This window comes from Conger conger, chromosome 2, assembly GCF_963514075.1.
Source record: "Conger conger chromosome 2, fConCon1.1, whole genome shotgun sequence".
In the NCBI taxonomy this organism is placed as follows: domain Eukaryota; kingdom Metazoa; phylum Chordata; class Actinopteri; order Anguilliformes; family Congridae; genus Conger; species Conger conger.
The window spans coordinates 31,557,705-31,576,401 of record NC_083761.1 but is presented as its reverse complement, the minus strand read 5'-3'; positions in this window follow the sequence as shown (position 1 = coordinate 31,576,401).

Sequence of the window (18,697 nt, the reverse complement as noted above, 5' to 3'; positions counted from 1 at the left end):
ATCTTTAACATTGTACAATCATTTGTGTGAAATCATGTTTCCAGCAATTGTAGCTGTATTTCCAATGTGGGGTGGCTAGACTGTCAGTTGCCAATCAGCTCAGTTCCGTAGCAGATCACTTGAAAACTATTCATTTTTATCAAATGAAAGGGGGTGAAATTTCCTAGAATGCAAAGTTTTGTTGTATATCATGATGTTATCCTTAGATCTGCTTTTAAAGAGCAAAAGTATACATTAGTGGCTATACTAATTGGATGACATTGTTACCTACATGTGATTATATTTAAAAATGACTTGGAAAATGACCTGGAAAAAATACTATCATAACACACACAGAGGAAAGATGTGACACAGGGAGATATTGGATTGCACTGCTGTTTTATTCAGGTTTATCAGGAGCCAAGAATGGAGAGAGCGAGAGTGAACTTATAAATAAGCAAAAAGGTACAGTGGGGCAAAAAAGTATTTAGTCAGCCACCAATTGTGCAAGTTCTCCCACTTAAAAAGACGAGAGAGGCCTGTAATTTTCATCATAGGTACACTTCAACTATGAGAGACAGAATGGAAAGAATCCAGGAAATCCAGGAAATCACATTGTAGGATTTTTAATGAATTAATTGGTAAATTCCTCGGTAAAATAAGTATTTGGTCACCTACAAACAAGCAAGATTTCTGGCTCTCATAGACCTGTAACTTCTTCTTGAAGAGGCTCCTCTGTCCTCCACTCGTTACCTGTATTAATGGCACCTGTTTGAACTCGTTATCAGTATAAAAGACACCTGTCCACAACCTCAAACAGTCACACTCCAAACTCTACTATGGCCAAGACCAAAGAGCTGTCAAAGGACACCAGAAACAAAATTGTAGACCTGCACCAGGCTGGGAAGCCTGCTTGGTGTGAAGAAATCAACTGTGGGAGCAATTATTAGAAAATGGAAGACATACAAGACCACTAATAATCTCCCTCGATCTGGGGCTCCACGCAAGATCTCACCTCGTGGGGTCAAAATGATCACAAGAACGGTGAGCAAAAATCCCAGAACCACATGGGGGGACCTAGTGAATGACCTGCAGAGAGCTGGGACCAAAGTAACAAAGGCTACCATCAGTAACACACTACGCCGCCAGGGACTCAAATCCTGCAGTGCCAGACGTGTCCCTCTGCTTAAGCCAGTACATGTCCAGGCCCGTCTGAAGTTTGCTAGAGATGATCCAGAAGAGGATTGGGAGAATGTCATATGGTCAGATGAAACCAAAATAGAACTTTTTGGTAAAAACTCAACTTGTCGTGTTTGGAGGAGAAAGAATGCTGAGTTGCATCCAAAGAACACCATACCTACTGTGAAGCATGGGGGTGGAAACATCATGCTTTGGGGCTGTTTTTCTGCAAAGGGACCAGGACGACTGATCCGTGTAAAGGAAAGAATGAATGGGGCCATGTATCGTGAGATTTTGAGTGAAAACCTCCTTCCATCAGCAAGGGCATTGAAGATGAAACGTGGCTGGGTCTTTCAGCATGACAATGATCCCAAACACACCGCCCGGGCAACGAAGGAGTGGTTTCGTAAGAAGCATTTCAAGGTCCTGGAGTGGCCTAGCCAGTCTCCAGATCTCAACCCCATAGAAAATCTTTGGAGGGAGTTGAAAGTCCATGTTGCCCAGCGACAGCCCCAAAACATCACTGCTCTAGAGGAGATCTGCATGGAGGAATGGGCCAAAATACCAGCAACAGTGTGTGAAAACCTTGTGAAGACTTACAGAAAACGTTTGACCTCTGTCATTGCCAACAAAGGGTATATAACAAAGTATTGAGATGAACTTTTGTTATTGACCAAATACTTATTTTCCACCATAATTTGCAAATAAATTCTTTAAAAATCAGACAATGTGATTTTCTGGATTTTTCTTTTTCTCATTTTGTCTCTCATAGTTGAGGTATACCTATGATGAAAATTACAGGCCTCTCACCTTTTTAAGTGGGAGAACTTGCACAATTGGTGGCTGACTAAATACTTTTTTGCCCCACTGTACCTTCAAACTCGCCTCCTTTGCTTGACATCATCAAAGAACTTACCTTTTGGAGAAATATCTGGTCTGATAAGACAAAAATTGAACTGTTTGGCAATAATGACCATTGTTATGTTTGGAGGGAAAAGGGTGAAGCTTGCAAGCCAAAGAACAGCATCCCAACCGTGTTTTGCTGCAGGAGGGACTGCTGCACGTCAGAAAATAGATGGCATCATGAGGAAGGAAATTTATATGGACATTCAGTCCCCTCCAAAAGTATTCATTTTCTTCCAAAGACAGTTATCTGGTCTTCATGTTGGTTTATCTTTTCTAATACAGTCTACACAGGCAAAACCAAGAGTAGACTTTCAGAACTATTTATTGTAACCAATCAATCTAACAGGACACATATGGGCAACAAGAAACACCTGTCAGTCACATTTTGCGATACTTTTGCTGACCTAAAATTTGGGTGGTCTGAACAAAACGTGATATGCTCTAAGTTATTCAACAAATCAAAATAAAAAGACCAGGAAATAAAAGCTGAAATTTGGATTTGTCATTTCATGTATATCTTTTCATCAAAGGAATTGACCTTGCTGTTCCAATATTGGAGGGGACTGTATGTGCAATTTCACAATTAAATGAAAGTCAAATCAAGTTCATTTGTGTTGCACATTTCACTTGCTTTAGAGCAGTGTTTCTCAACTCCAGTCCTTTTGCTCTGTTTTTGGATTTTTCTGGTTTTTGATCTCCGCCTGGTTGTTGGATTTCGTTTTTGTATCTTTGCTTGTCTGTCTTCTTGGTTTTTGAACTCTGCCTGTTTTCCTGATTACGCTCTGCCTCCCCTGCATGTACCTGTCTGCCTGGATTACGGCCATTGACTGTTTTTGGATTACGTTTTGGATCTGTCCTTTGTCATTAAAGCCTGCCTTATTCACGTTTTCCCTGAGTCTGCGATTGGTTCCCTCTGTCTGTATGGATAAATACAGTGACAAACAATGAAAGACTGCTGAAAATGATGAGTCCTGGTTTTTCAGGGAATCCATTTGAAAAGTATTTTTACCTCTGATATTCTACAATGTGATATTCTTCCATAGTAATATAAATCATGGCCAATATAAAGAATCAAAATTTAATGGAACAAGGACCAATTAAATTCTCCATCCATTTCTTTTTAAATTTGGTAACTTTGGCAAGACCTCAATTGTCTCGCAATACAAGATACACAGTTCCTGGCTAACAAATGGAGAGGGGACCACAAGCTTTTTTTTACAGGTACTGTACTGATGACAGGTATATGTCTATAAATGAATCATTTAGTCAATTGTTTCCTTTAAGAATTGCGACATCATTGTAAGATAATGGGTGCATTTATTTTCAAGCAAATATTTTTTGGTAAGGAGATATGCAGTCAAAGACGCTTGTTTTAAATTGAGACTTTTGAAAAAAAAAAATCCAAAATGTACTCAGTTAATTCAAAAACCTCACATTGCTAGTGGCAAGGGCACGGTTTAAGGAATCAGGGCAAAAACTGAGGACCATGCCTACTGGTTAAGTAGGCACACACCTGGACTATGTTTCAAATTTTTCCAGGCTGTTAAATGTGTGCTCTTTTCTGCAGTAGGTATCTGAGACCAGGGAACTATGGATGAAAGAGCTGTTGTCTAAGAGAGCCAGGGCTAAAAGTGACAGAGCTGAAAAGCGACAGAGTGAAAGCCACAGCACGGTTTTGATTTATTTTTCCTTTATTATTATTCCTTTATTATTATTATTCCTGTGAGGGAATACAGTGGGGCAAAAAAGTATTTAGTCAGCCACCAATTGTGCAAGTTCTCCCACTTAAAAAGGTGAGAGGCCTGTAATTTTCATCATAGGTATACCTCAACTATGAGAGAGAGAATGAGAAAAAGAAAAATCCAGAAAATCACATTGTCTGATTTTTAAAGAATTTATTTGCAAATTATGGTGGAAAATAAGTATTTGGTCAATAACAAAAGTTCATCTCAATACTTTGTTATATACCCTTTGTTGGCAATGACAGAGGTCAAACGTTTTCTGTAAGTCTTCACAAGGTTTTCACACACTGTTGCTGGTATTTTGGCCCATTCCTCCATGCAGATCTCCTCTAGAGCAGTGATGTTTTGGGGCTGTCGCTGGGCAACATGGACTTTCAACTCCCTCCAAAGATTTTCTATGGGGTTGAGATCTGGAGACTGGCTAGGCCACTCCAGGACCTTGAAATGCTTCTTACGAAGCCACTCCTTCGTTGCCCGGGCGGTGTGTTTGGGATCATTGTCATGCTGAAAGACCCAGCCACGTTTCATCTTCAATGCCCTTGCTGATGGAAGGAGGTTTTCACTCAAAATCTCACGATACATGGCCCCATTCATTCTTTCCTTTACACGGATCAGTCGTCCTGGTCCCTTTGCAGAAAAACAGCCCCAAAGCATGATGTTTCCACCCCCATGCTTCACAGTAGGTATGGTGTTCTTTGGATGCAACTCAGCATTCTTTCTCCTCCAAACACGACAAGTTGAGTTTTTACCAAAAAGTTCTATTTTGGTTTCATCTGACCATATGATATTCTCCCAATCCTCTTCTGGATCATCTCTAGCAAACTTCAGACGGGCCTGGACATGTACTGGCTTAAGCAGAGGGACACGTCTGGCACTGCAGGATTTGAGTCCCTGGCGGCGTAGTGTGTTACTGATGGTAGCCTTTGTTACTTTGGTCCCAGCTCTCTGCAGGTCATTCACTATGTCCCCCCATGTGGTTCTGGGATTTTTGCTCACCGTTCTTGTGATCATTTTGACCCCACGAGGTGAGATCTTGCGTGGAGCCCCAGATCGAGGGAGATTATTAGTGGTCTTGTATGTCTTCCATTTTCTAATAATTGCTCCCACAGTTGATTTCTTCACACCAAGCAGGCTTCCCAGCCTGGTGCAGGTCTACAATTTTGTTTCTGGTGTCCTTTGACAGCTCTTTGGTCTTGGCCATAGTGGAGTTTGGAGTGTGACTGTTTGAGGTTGTGGACAGGTGTCTTTTATACTGATAACAAGTTCAAACAGGTGCCATTAATACAGGTAACGAGTGGAGGACAGAGGAGCCTCTTCAAGAAGAAGTTACAGGTCTATGAGAGCCAGAAATCTTGCTTGTTTGTAGGTGACCAAATACTTATTTTACCAAGGAATTTACCAATTAATTCATTAAAAATCCTACAATGTGATTTCCTGGATTCTTTCCCCCCATTCTGTCTCTCATAGTTGAAGTGTACCTATGATGAAAATTACAGGCCTCTCTCATCTTTTTAAGTGGGAGAACTTGCACAATTGGTGGCTGACTAAATACTTTTTTGGCCCACTGTAAGCCTTAAGATCGCCAGGTACCTCCAAGTGATCCAAATCATGGCAGTTATCAAAAGTTTCTAAAGCCATGACATCATTTTCTGCAATTGTCCAAGCTGTTTAACAGTCAACTTAGTGCATGTAAACTTCTGACCCACTGGAATTGTGATATAGTGAATGAAAAGCAAGTAATCTGTCCATCAACAATTGTTTGTAAAATTACTTTTGTCATGCACAAAGTAGAAAACTCCATAAATCTGTGGAGTAATAAAAAATTAGTTTTAATGACTTCAACCTAAGTGTACATAAACTTTGCGCAGGCGGAGTTCCTGTCACTTATTTTTCGGTCCAACCAATCTGAAGGCTTGAATTTTTTGTTCGACCAATTACAAGGTTCAAATTACATGTCAATGAAATATTGACTGATTGAGTCGTCATCTAGAATCAGTTGTCAATCACTTTCTAACCTGGCGAACAGCTTCACACGGGAGGAGGGTTCACACGAGAGGAGGGCCAATTGTCGCTTTCTGGTTTCGTCACATTTTTGTATTATCACTCGTTTTATGCGTTTATATCATTTTCTAACCCAGGAGGGGGGTTTATTGTTGTCTTCATACTTGATTTGTTATGTTCCTGTAATGGGATTTTAAAAGTAACTCAGATCTAATTGGGATTTTAGAACTTTCACTCAGATTTAATTAACCCATAATTTCAACGCTTCTTCACAAAATTTCTGTTATGTTTTCTGTCCTCGTCATCATTGCCATTTGATGATCTATTCTCAAATATAAGTGTAAATATAAAATATAGTAAAAAAAGATGGTAAAAATATAAATATATATAAAATACGCCAATGTAGGCCATGTAAAATACAAATTTTAATTATAAATTGAACACTGTAGGGTTAAGTGAGCTGCATCTTGACTGGACATTGCAAATTTGGTTTAATATCTCTGAAGTAATGTTTTAAGAACTGGCTATATGATCTGTTTGTTAATGATTTTGTGGCTATATGCAGCAGCATGTACCCTACGTGGTGATGCTGTTTAATTCCAAAAGATGACGTCTGCTGTCCGAATTCATTGCTTATTTTGTAAACTATAAAGCACACTATATGGACATTCACTAGTTAGGGATTATTAATTTGGGAATATTTTAGTGATTCATTTCAGACACAGCCAGTGACACCCATAGAAACCAACGGAGAGCACAGGTTGATAAGTCCGTGAAGGGTAGCGGGCAGATCACAGGTGCTTAGTTCATCCAGGATAAGGTCTGACAGTCCGTTGTAGAAGGTGCCGTGTAGCGCAAAACTGTCCCAGCCAGCAGAAACAATTCAATGGCGTAGTCAGACATGGACCAGAGGTCCTGACAGATCCAGAAGAGTTGACTGCAGGTTCAGAGGTGAAGAGGTCGAAAATCCTCTTCATGGCTCCGATGAATGAGGGGGAAATGATAATCAGGTGTGCATGATAATCAGGAAGTGAAGACAGGTGAAACAGAAAACACAGATCGTGACAGCTATATTCTTTACCACCAGGCTGTTGAATACTTACATATTAAAGAGCAGTCCAATAAAGAATTAATATGCAGTTTTATTTGGTATAGCTTAAAGAAAAGGCACCCTTTAGAAGTTTTAAAAAATCGCTTTTATTACATTACATTATTGGCAGACGCTCTTATCCAGAGCAATTGATTAGATTAAGCAGGAGTCAATCCTTCCCTGGAGCAATGCAGGGTTAAGGGCCTTGCTCAAGAGGCTGTGCGGATCTCCACGCTGCCCGGTGCGAGAGATCCCACGGAATGATGGCAGAAAGGATTTCCTATCTATAGCGAAATGGAGCTGGAGATCAAATCTAATGACACAACAAACACGATTATGGGACAACTCTACAAGGAAATTGTTTCCATTATTTATGTCATGGTTTTCCAAAGGATGGATTCAAGCCGTGGTGACCATTGTAGGGCTCTACACCTATTCGCGCCGCGCCGGCTCCCCGTTCATTCTCAACGGTAGTTCTAAACACTACGGAGGCAATATATTTCTGGCCACACGTTGATATCGTGGCACTGTTCTGAGCTAAACGAATGATGTCTTTACAGTGCGGATTCCTTAACTATACGAAATCGCCTGGCGCGAATCATTTCCATGGGCGCCGAGGCACGTTTCGGTAAGTCTGTCTAAATAATTATTTTACTACTGTAGGGTCCTCGTACGGGCCGCCAAATAACGTAGGGATTTTACTCTCTACGAAACTGGGGCGCCAATTAATGTTATGTAGCAGTATAACTGCAAAAAGTAATCAGTCTCATAAAATTACTGTTATCAGAAATATCTAACCACAAATTTAGTATTTTAATTAATAATTAAAATAACCAATATTCATGATTACACATACCGATAACCTGAAGGTTGGAAGTTCTTCGAAAGGCTGCTTTAACTCGGCTCTCATGTCTATGTGACACCAAAACAGACACCGGGTTTAATAAAATATATTTCTTAAACAAATGTACAAACAGAACAGATAAACGAATGGGAAGTTAGTAGGGCAAGGTAGTTGGGTATGTGAGCGTGTGTGCGCGTGTGTCATTTGAACAAAGGAAAGGTAAAAGTGGGAGTGTTAGCTGGGGAAAGAGAGACTACCTGTGTAGTTTTACTCTAATTACATACGTGAATCAATTCAGGTATATATGAGGCTAACAAAAATACATTCAAATGGTAACAGACAAATAGAAAAACACATTCACAATATCAATCAAGACTAAACTAAACACTGGCTATACCTGAATGTTTGTTGTCTTACTGAGTCCATACGCATTGCTGGATCCAAAAGACGTGGTGTCCTTGTAGAAGCGGCGGTGAATGATGTACTGCAGAGATGCGCAGAGCTGGGATGTTCCCGTGGGCTGCTCGTTGTCATCTGGTCAGTTTGGTTCTGGAAAAATGTGTCCGCTGGTTCTTTTTCCGTGTGTAAAAGTTTGTTGCTGTTGTTCGTTGGTGAGCTTTGCAGGAGTAAACTGATGTAGCATTCCGCGTACACCAGTTTCCACTTCCTATAGGCCACTAAGTTACCGCAAGGTAACTGGGTGTGTCCGTAGGCCTGGTAGTGCGCTGTGCAGCATTCAGCCTCTGTCCGAGTCTTGGAGCAGATGAGCTGAAGCGAATGGCCAAAAAGGGTGCGTCAAAAAGAAGGAATGGGAAGAAGGGAGAAGAAGAGAAGCAAGAGGAAGAGATCCCGAGAACATGTCTTGCTCTTATACGGGAAAGTTTATTGCTCCCGCCATTACGGGATTGGCTGAACTGAGCTAGAGGTCATGCGGGGGGACGTCGCGGAATTGTCCTGTGGGATTGTGGGAAATGTTGGATCCTACACTACTAACGGGTCCTTGAATGATATTTATGTTGTTGAGGTATTCCCACAATATTTTCAATAAAATTGCCTGGATTTTAATCAGTTACTGCAATGTATTACTATTTTGAATCTCCCAATTGTTCGTTTTTTTATGTGGGAAAATTACAGGTAAAAAATATCACCGTCTTAATAGTATAGGCAATTTGTATCTACGTTTGATTCACTGTGTCATGAAGGCTTAGACATAAAATGTATTATTGTTACTCTGATTTCACTGCTATTGTAAAAGCAATAAGTAGCGCCAATGCCAATTGTTTATTGCTGTCATTCAGACATCTTATTTTGGTATATGTTCCTTTATGTCACGTTTCATGTTTGTCACATCATGTTTCATGTTTAGTTCTTGTTACCATTTATTTCTTAGTCTTGCCATGTCATGTTATATAGTTTTTGTCATAATTTCGCAAACTTGTTATGTCATGATTTATGTTTGTTTCATGTTATGTGGTCTGTTCATTGTTTAGCAAACCTTGCATTCCAGCTTTCAATTGTTTCAATTTCCCTTGTCTTCTTACTAATCTACTAACTTTAGATCAGGATTTGGTAATACTAACATTCTAACCATGTGTTCATGTTACCTTACGTTTTTTGTGCATGTCATTTACTAACGCTAGGGCAGGATAGGTTTATTACTAACGAGTACTAATTACCTCGTTAACTTGTCAATCCTCCACACCTGATTTCCATTCTCATGCTGCTCTCAAGCTAATTGTCTGCACCTGTCTACACCTGCATATAAGCTCAGTTCCATGTCTTGTCTTTGCGAAATTACTGCCCCCTGTTCGTCAGTGCATCTCTTTAGCGGTTTTGTCAAGCCATTTGACTACCCATTACGATCAAAGCCTGTTTATTGACCAAACATTATTGACTTCTGTTTTGTTGACCATTGCCTGCCTGTAACACAACTTTGCCTGCTGTCTTTGTGCTTTTGCCCCACGGAGCAGACTTTGGTCTTGACTTTTGCGCCGTCATCGACCCTGAGCCTGCCTACCATCCGCCTGTACTTCTGCCCCGCTGACAGCTTTCCTGGCTACCGGACTTTTTGCATGGTGTACCGATTACGAGACTGCCTTCTCCCTCGGTACTGCACTTTGGTTTTGGCTGGATTTTACGTATACGAACATTGCATGTTTTTTGACTACGCTCTCTGGATATTCCCAGAATAAAGCCCTGATGGGACTTTATTACACCCCTGTTTCTGAGTCGTGCATTTTGGGTCCAACCCCCCACGCACCCGTCTCACTTTATGTACCATTAATATATTATTATTGTTGTTGTTGTTGTTGTTGTTGTTAACTTGCCCATATTATGTACAGTGCATCCGGAGAGTATTCACAGCGCTTCACTTTTTCCACATTTTGTTATGTTACAGCCTTATTCCAAAATTGATTTAATTAATTTTTTTCCTCCAAATTCTACACACAATACCTCATAATGACAACGTGAAAAAAGTTTTTTGGAGATTTTTGCTAATTTATTAAAAATAAAAAAACTAAGAAATCACACGTACATAAGTATTCACAGCCTTTGCCATGAAGCACAAAATTGAGCTCAGGTGCATCCTGTTTCCACTGATCAACCTTGAGATGTTTCTACAGCTTAATTGGAGTCCACCTGTGGTAAATTCAGTTGATTGGACATGATTTGGAAAGGCACACACCTGTCTATATAAGGTCCCACAGTTGACAGTGCATATCGGAGCACAAACCAAGCATGAAGTCAAAAGAATTGTCTGTAGACCTCCGAGACAGGATTGTCTCGAGGCACAAATCTGGGGAAGGGTACAGAAAAATGTATGCTGCTTTGAAGGTCCCAATGAGCACAGTGGCCTCCATCATCCGTAAATGGAAGAAGTTCAGAACCACCAGGACTCTTCCTAGAGCTGGCCGCCCGTCTAAACTGAGCAATCGGGGGAGAAGGGCCTTAGTCAGGGAGGTGACCAAGAACCCGATGGTCACTGTGTCAGAGCTCTAGCATTCCTCTGTGGAGAGAGGATAACCATCCAGAAGGACAACCATCTCTGCAGCAATCCACCAATCAGGCCTGTATGGTAGAGTGGCCAGACGGAAGCCACTCCTTAGTAAAAGGCACATGGCAGGCCGCCTGGAGTTTGCCAAAAGCCACCTGAAGGACTCTCAGACCATGAGAAACAGAATTCTCCGGTCTGAGGTGACAAAGATTGAACTCTTTGGCGTGAATGCCAGGTGTCATGTTTGGAGGAAACCGACCGCTCATCACCTGGCGAATACCATCCCTACAGCGAAGCATGGTGGTGGCAGCATCATGCTGTGGAGATGTTTTTCAGCGGCAGGAACTGGGAGACTAGTCAGGATTGAGGGAAAGATGAATGCAGCAATGTACAGATACATCCTGGATGAAAACCTGCTCCAGAGCGCTCTTGACCTCAGACTGGGGTGACGGTTCATCTTTCGGCAGGACAACGATCCTAAACACACAGCCAAGATATCAAAGGAGTGGCTTCAGGACAACTCTGTGAATGTCCTTGAGTGGCCCAGCCAGAGCCCAGACTTGAATCCGATTGAACATCTCCGGAGAGATCTGAAAATGGCTGTGCACCGATGCTCCCCATCCGACCTGATGGAGCTGCAAAGAGGTGCTGCAAAGAGGAATGGGCGAAACTGGCCAAAGATAGGTGTGCAAAGCTTGTGGCATCATATTCAAAAAGACTTGAGGCTGTAATTGCTGCCAAAGGTGCATCAACAAAGTATTGAGCAAAGGCTGTGAATACTTATGTACATGTGAAAAAACGTCTTTCATGTTGTCATTATGGGGTGTTGTGTGTAGAATTTTGAGGAAAAAAATGCATTTATTCCATTTTGGAATAAGGTTGTAACAGAACAAAATGTGGGAAAAGTGAAGCGCAGTGAATACTTTCTGGATGCACTGTAGTTGCCCAGCTAAGTATTTAAATAATAGAGCAGTTTCCACAATAATTTTATTATGCAATATTTACACCCATGTTTTCTTAAATTATATGAATACACAGTAAATACATAGACTTATTGTTTTGTCTTTTCTTTGTTTAGTACAAGAATGACTGTGATGCCAGGCATTACAGTATAATTAGGCACACAATATAATTAGTACAGGTCTCTTGGTTAGTTTCATCCTAACTAATGTTACTTTGATATCTCCAGGTGATCAGCATGTGGAGGCATGTATATTTTCTCCCAGGTAGGCTACAGATGTGCTTCTGAAGAGGTCTGTGAAGTCTTTGGCAAAATCAGAACAATACCAGTACTTAACACCAGTCCTGAGAAGCTTCAGGAGAGACCCAGCAGCTGTGGCAGCATCTGACTGTCGGGAGATAGACTATGTGCTTGCCAGTTGTCACCTTCCCTCCTGCCCTGGTTATTTCACCTGCCCCAGTCCCAAGCCCAGTCTCGTTTAATACCTGTGCATATAAACCCTGCTAATATTGTTACAAACAACAATATATAGCTACTCATTGATATTTTTGTTGCTGTTGTGTTTATATGTTCATAAGAATTGTAATATGCAATGCCCTCCGTAATGCTTGGGACAAAAACATAAATTTAGCTCAGTACAGCATATTTAATATTCATAAATGATTCAAAGTGCAAGTTTTTTTATTAAAGGGTATTTTTATATTTTCTGCAGTTTTTATACATAATGCCCCATTTCAGGGCGCCAAAATGTTTGGGACATATTTATGTGATGTAAATTATAGTCATGTTTACTGCATATTTTTTGTAAGCATGACTGCTTGAAGTCTGTGACCCACTGAGACATTACTGTAATCTTCTGTGGACAGTAGTCTCTGACACATCCACGCTTGCCTCTTGAAGAGTATTTCTGATTGATCGGACACGTGTTTGGCGATTTTTCTTCATTATGATGAGAATTCTTCAGCTATCAGCTGTAGAGGTATTACTTGGCTTGCCATGCCCTTTGCCCCATTACATGTTCTCTCTCCTTAATGCTGTTCCAAACAGTTGATTTTGTTACACCTAAGGTTTGGCATAACAAAACAGACATTACAGATTTTAATTTTAATTTTTCAGTCTCATAATGGCTTCCTTGACATTCATTGGAACAACTCTGGCCGCCATGTTTAATGGCAATAATACAAACCAATGGCAAGAAAAAGCCTAGAAAAATATGGTGTTTATGGTTACTATGTATAAAACACACTGTAATTTCAATATGGTGAAACCAAAGTCTGTAAACATGCCCTTCAATATTTCCTGAGAATATACATTTTCACCGAATGTCAATTGTTTCATTGCAAATCTAAAAAGTGAGTGGATATTTTGGCAATTGTTGTCTGTATCTGTGTGCATGGATAGTAGACAAGTTGTAAATATTGTTCTCCTTCAGTTGCCATAAAAACATTTACCCAACATCCAACCAGCTGCCTGCCTTTCATTTTATTTCCTGCTTATTATTCATTTGAATGTAAAGTTTGTCAGGATTAGAAGAGATTAAATGATATACTTTATTATCTGTCACGACCTGGCTCACTGGCCGTGACAAAGTGGGAGACGCATACTGACGCATTTAAAAAACAAGGTCAAATTTATTTGAAATATCCAGTTAACAAAAATGTGAAGTGTGAAAGTCAGTTGCATCAGTCGTGTGAGTAAGTGGATGTGTGAAAAGTATGCTGAAGCAATGTTGTCTGATGCAAACCCAAAAAGAACCAACAGGTATGTGGGGAGAGAGTACCCTCCTTCAGACAAGAGACAGGCACATTTTAACATCTGGCCACAGGTGCTTCCAAAGATCTAGTACTCCGCCCACTAGGCACCTGTGAAGTAACGCCAGAATAAGTAGCACAGAGCAGGGGGCAGTAACATATCCCTAATTTTATTGTTTACTGTCAAGCAGCAGTAAACAATAAAATAAAAATAAATAAATAAAACATTTACAATAACAGCCATTAAAAACAATGTACTTTAAACAAATTGCATATACTGTGTTGTTCAGAGTGAACAGTTGGGGGACAAAGTCAAATACCTTAATTGTAATGTGAGATAACTATTAAGTAGAATGATGGCAGAAAGGATTTCCTATCCATAGTGAAATGGAGCTGGAGATCAAATCTATTGACACAGCAAACATGATTATGGAACAATTGTACAAGGAAATTGTTTCCATTATTTATGTCATGGTTTGCCAAAGGGCGGATTCAAGCTGTGGTGACCATTGTAGGGCTCTACACCTACGCGCGACTGGCCTGCCTGTCCCAGTCATTTATCTTAACCACTACGCTACAGGCCGCCTATTAGACTGGGGTAGGCAATTTGTTTGGTAATATTTGGTTAAATACTCTTCACACTCCAGCTAGCAATAAATCAACTGCTTTGGGTTCTGCTCTGGGTTCACCAACTTTTACAGACTTTTCATCAGGAACTACAGATCTGTCACCGCCCCTCTCACAGCCCTCATATCCAGAAAGTCTCCTTTCTTTGGACCCCCAAAGCTGAATCAGCTTTTCAAGAGCTTAAGAAACGCTTCTCCTCTGCCCCTCTGTTAACCATGCGTGACTCTGAGAAGCAGTTCACCCTTGAGTTGGATGCCTTCAACACTGGTGTTGGAGCAGTACTCTCACAAAGGGCTCCAGACAATAAGGTGCACCCTTGCACCTTTATCTCTCATCATCTCACCCCCACGGAGAGAAATAACAGCATTGGCAACAGGGAACTCCTGGCTGTCAAGTTGGCCTTTGAAGAGTGGCACCACCTCCTGAGAGGTACCTCAGTTCCGTTTGTTGTTTGGACCAAACATTGCAAACATTGCAAGCCCGTTAGTCCCTGTTTTTTAATAGGTTTAACTTCATTCTCACTAACCGACCCAGCTACTGCCCACTCTTGGCTCTACTCACCTCCTCAAGTCAACAAAGGTCCAGTCACTATCCTGCCTCCTGGCACCCTGGTTGCCGCTACCCAACTGTACATCATGAGTACAGTTGAGGAAGCCCTGAGGAGTCCTACTCATGACGACACATCTGCTGACCATCTGTTTGTGAACCTGAAGTGGTCCAGCCTCAGGTTCTGAAGTGAGCTCAGTCTTCCCTACTTGCCTGTCACGCTGGGGTCAGCCGCACCTTGGCTCTACTGGGTTGCCGGTTCTGGTGGCCGTTGTTGTGGGTTCCCTGGCCAACAAATTATCAGTCCAATTACAAGTATACAATCTAATTCATAAAATCAGGAGTCTTGTAGTAAAGTGTCGAATAATACGCTTTTATCCCATCAGATGGAATCTAAGTACAAAAGCAGTGATCACCAGTAGAGCACAGAACAGCAAGCACACACACACACACACACACACACACGCACAGCGTGAGTAGAGCCGAGCAAGCTGAGCGCATACACTTTGCAACAGTTTCTTATATATCATTTTTGTGGCCTTGGTATCTCCCTCTGTCTAGGCACGGCTCCATCTTCTCCAGTCACGCCATAGTTGTTTACTTGTTTCTGATTGGCTTTCACACCTCTTGTGATCATCTTACACCTTCTCATCCACATCTCATCCACATCCAACTTGTAACCAACCCCTCCTTAACATTTTACTTTAAGAAAACATTCCAGTGTTTGACCCCCTAATACCCTTGACTTTAAGAAAACATTCCTTCCAGTGTTTTAAGGAAAAACATAGAAATAATACAATTCAGTGCATTGTACTTTAGTGCTGAGAATATATAAAAATAATACAATACAGTGCAAATATCATACTTCAGTGTATACTTCAGTGAAGAAGTTGACAGAAGGCCGCCCACCATTGCCCTGCTTCCTGCTATGATGTTGTCCAGAAGATATGGCTATCTTTTAAGGACATTGCCCTCCATTCTGCCTGTCACAAGCTTGCCCCTAGGTTCATCAGCCCCTTCTGCCATCCGACTCAGCTCCCCTCCTTCCTTACACCGCATCCATCCAGTATTCCACGTGTCCTGAGGCCACGTCTCGGCTCTTGCCATTATCTCCAGCATTTTCTCTGTTTTATCTGCCTGTGTTCTGACCTGTTTCGTGCAACCCAACCACTGATTTCTGGATTACCCTCCTGTTTGATTCTGCATGGACTTTGTTTGGATATTCTGTTTGTGATTTTACTTCTGCTATTTCTGACTGCCCTTCTGTTCACAAACTTTGGCCTGTGATAACTACTATGATTTTGATTATCTGTACTGTGCCTGTTTACCCCGTTATCAAACCTGTTACGGCAGGGAGGACAGAGGAACCAGAAGCAGACACAGGGGTGTGGAAAATGGCAAGTTTACTCACAGGTGATGGGGCAGACAGAGCGTAGTCACAAACCAGGCCAAGGTCAAAAACCAGGGGGTCTGTCCAACAATGCAAAGGTACAGAAATCCACAACAACAAAAGAATAGTCTAGGGAAGCAGGCAGGGGTCAAAACCGGAAATCCAATCAATAGGCGCAAGGACTCAGGAACAAGGGCAAGGACTCAGGAACAAGGGCAAGGACTCAGGAACAAGGGCAAGGCTACAGGAACAAGGGGGCTAGAACTGGGGGAAGGAATAAAGGGCTCGGGAACAAAAACAGGACAAGACGAACTAGCAGCATGCAACTGAAAAGGAAAGTGTGTTACCTTCTACATTCCCATTTGCCAATATCTGACCATTTCCTGTTTGACCTGCCAGTTCTCTAATAAATACTTTTATTGGAAATCCTTTGATTTTGCGATCAATTCTGAATCAACTAACCATCATCAGTTATTTCATTAACCTCATGTTCATATATTTCTTATTAGTAAGCTTGCACTTTATGGAGGATTAGGAATGCCAATATTAAAGGTGCAATAGGTAAGATTTTTGTGTTAAAACATTGTTACAAGACCATTGTAAATCCCTTCCTATCATTGAAAAAGACTCACTGACATGTTGACTCACCCTCTGTCTGTGTTTATAGTCCTTAAATTCGGATTTCAAAATATACCTTTGACGGCCTGACACTCTGTACCAAAAACATTGTATAACTGAACAATAATTCAAGCTTATTGATTGAAAATTGGTTTCAATTGCCACAGCCAATGGAGTTTCAACGTGAGCGTGTTTACAGAGTGTTGTGTTGTGGATTGAAGCTGTTTATTGCTGCTATTCCTCTCTTGACCGTTAGAAGTCTGAAATGACCTATTGTACCTTCAAATAAATAAATAAATAACCCTATGAATAATTAATTAAATTGACAATTAATTAAAACCTCAGTTAATTTAATTAATTTCCTGCTCTTTTTTGCACTGTGAAATAATTAAATCTGTCAACATCACCCAACAAACGCAGTGGGCGGACCAAACATTTTGATTGGTTGATCAAAATATTGCTTTTGCCAACAGCCTTGTTTGTGTTTGCAAGACAGTCCCAACAGTGTTTTTGTGATTGTGTCCCCAAAATTATTGAATTTGCAATGGTTTTTCTGAAAAATTGATTCACCTGTGTATTTATACCCCTTGGCCAGATTGTTATGTGCTTACCTCTGACTTTCCAGCTTTTTTCTGATTGCCAGACCCTTTTCCAACCTGTTTGGGGACCTCAACTTTTGTTTTCTGGTTTCTGATTCTGTAGTCATTTTGATCTGCTGTTTACGATTTCGGACTGAACATTGTGATTACAGTTCCTGGATTCTCCTTTGTACTGTTGCGTAGTCATATTGCTTTCTAGTTAAACTTTTGCCTGTGATATTGACTCTGTGAGACGGATGCGTGGGGGTTGGACCCAAAATGCACGACTCAGACAACAGAGATGTGAAAGTCCTGTCAGGGCTTTATTAAAGGAATGTCCATTGAGCGTAGTAGAAAACAAGTTCATACACGTGAAATCCAGCCAAAAGCCAAAGTACAGTACTGAGGGAGAAGGCAGTCTCGTAATCAGTACACCATGCAAATAGTCCAGTAACCAGGAAAGCTGTCAGCGGGGCAGTAATGCAGACGGACGGCAGGCAGACTCGTAGTCGAAGGCGGTGTAAGAGTCAAGACCGAAGTCCGCTCCGCGGGGAAAAAGCACAAAGACAGCAGGTAAAAGTTTGTGGTGCAGGCAGTGGTCAAAAAACCAAAAAATAACAATAACTTTGGTTAGTAAGCAGACTTGGACCATAACGGGTAACCAATGGCTTGCCAAAACCACTCAAAAGTGCACTGACAAAAGACAAAAGGCATGACATGGAACTGAGCTTATATGCAGGTGTAGACAGGTGCAGACAATTAGCTTGAGAGCAGCATGCGAATGGAAATCAGGTGTGGAGGATTGACAAGTTAACAAGATAATTAGTCATAGTTAGTAATAAACCTATCCTGACCTAGCATTAGTAAATTAGTAAATGACATGCACGAGAAACGTAAGGTAAACATGAACACATGGTTAATGTATTACCCAATCCTGATCTAAAGTTAATAGATTAGTAAGAAGACAAGGGAAAATTCAACAATTAGGGAAGCGTGAGCGACAGAAAGGGAGAGAGCGAAAGCATGAACGCAAGGTTTGCGGAAAGACATGAAAAAGTGTATGCTAAACAATGAATGGGAGAACATAACATGAATCATAAATCGTGACATAAAAAGTTTGCGAACTATGACATGAATAAATTCTATAACGTGAAACGTAACATGACATGAAAATGAAATGTAACAAGAAATAAAACATAAAAACGTGGCGAGACTAGACTAACATAATGCGTGACATGACAATAATATAACTAAGACAATAACTAAACATGAAACATGACGTGACAAGCATGAAATGTGACACTGTTCATAAAACGTGCTATTTTGCACATTTCCTGGTTGCAGTTGGTTCTTCAGCCCTGGTGCCTGACAGAACAATTTGGTCAACTATGGAACCAGCAAACCTGACCCCCACTTAAGAAGCCATCCAACTCCAGGGAAAGAGACTGGATCAGCAAGTCTGAGATCCAGTCTATCCATCAGGATCTTCG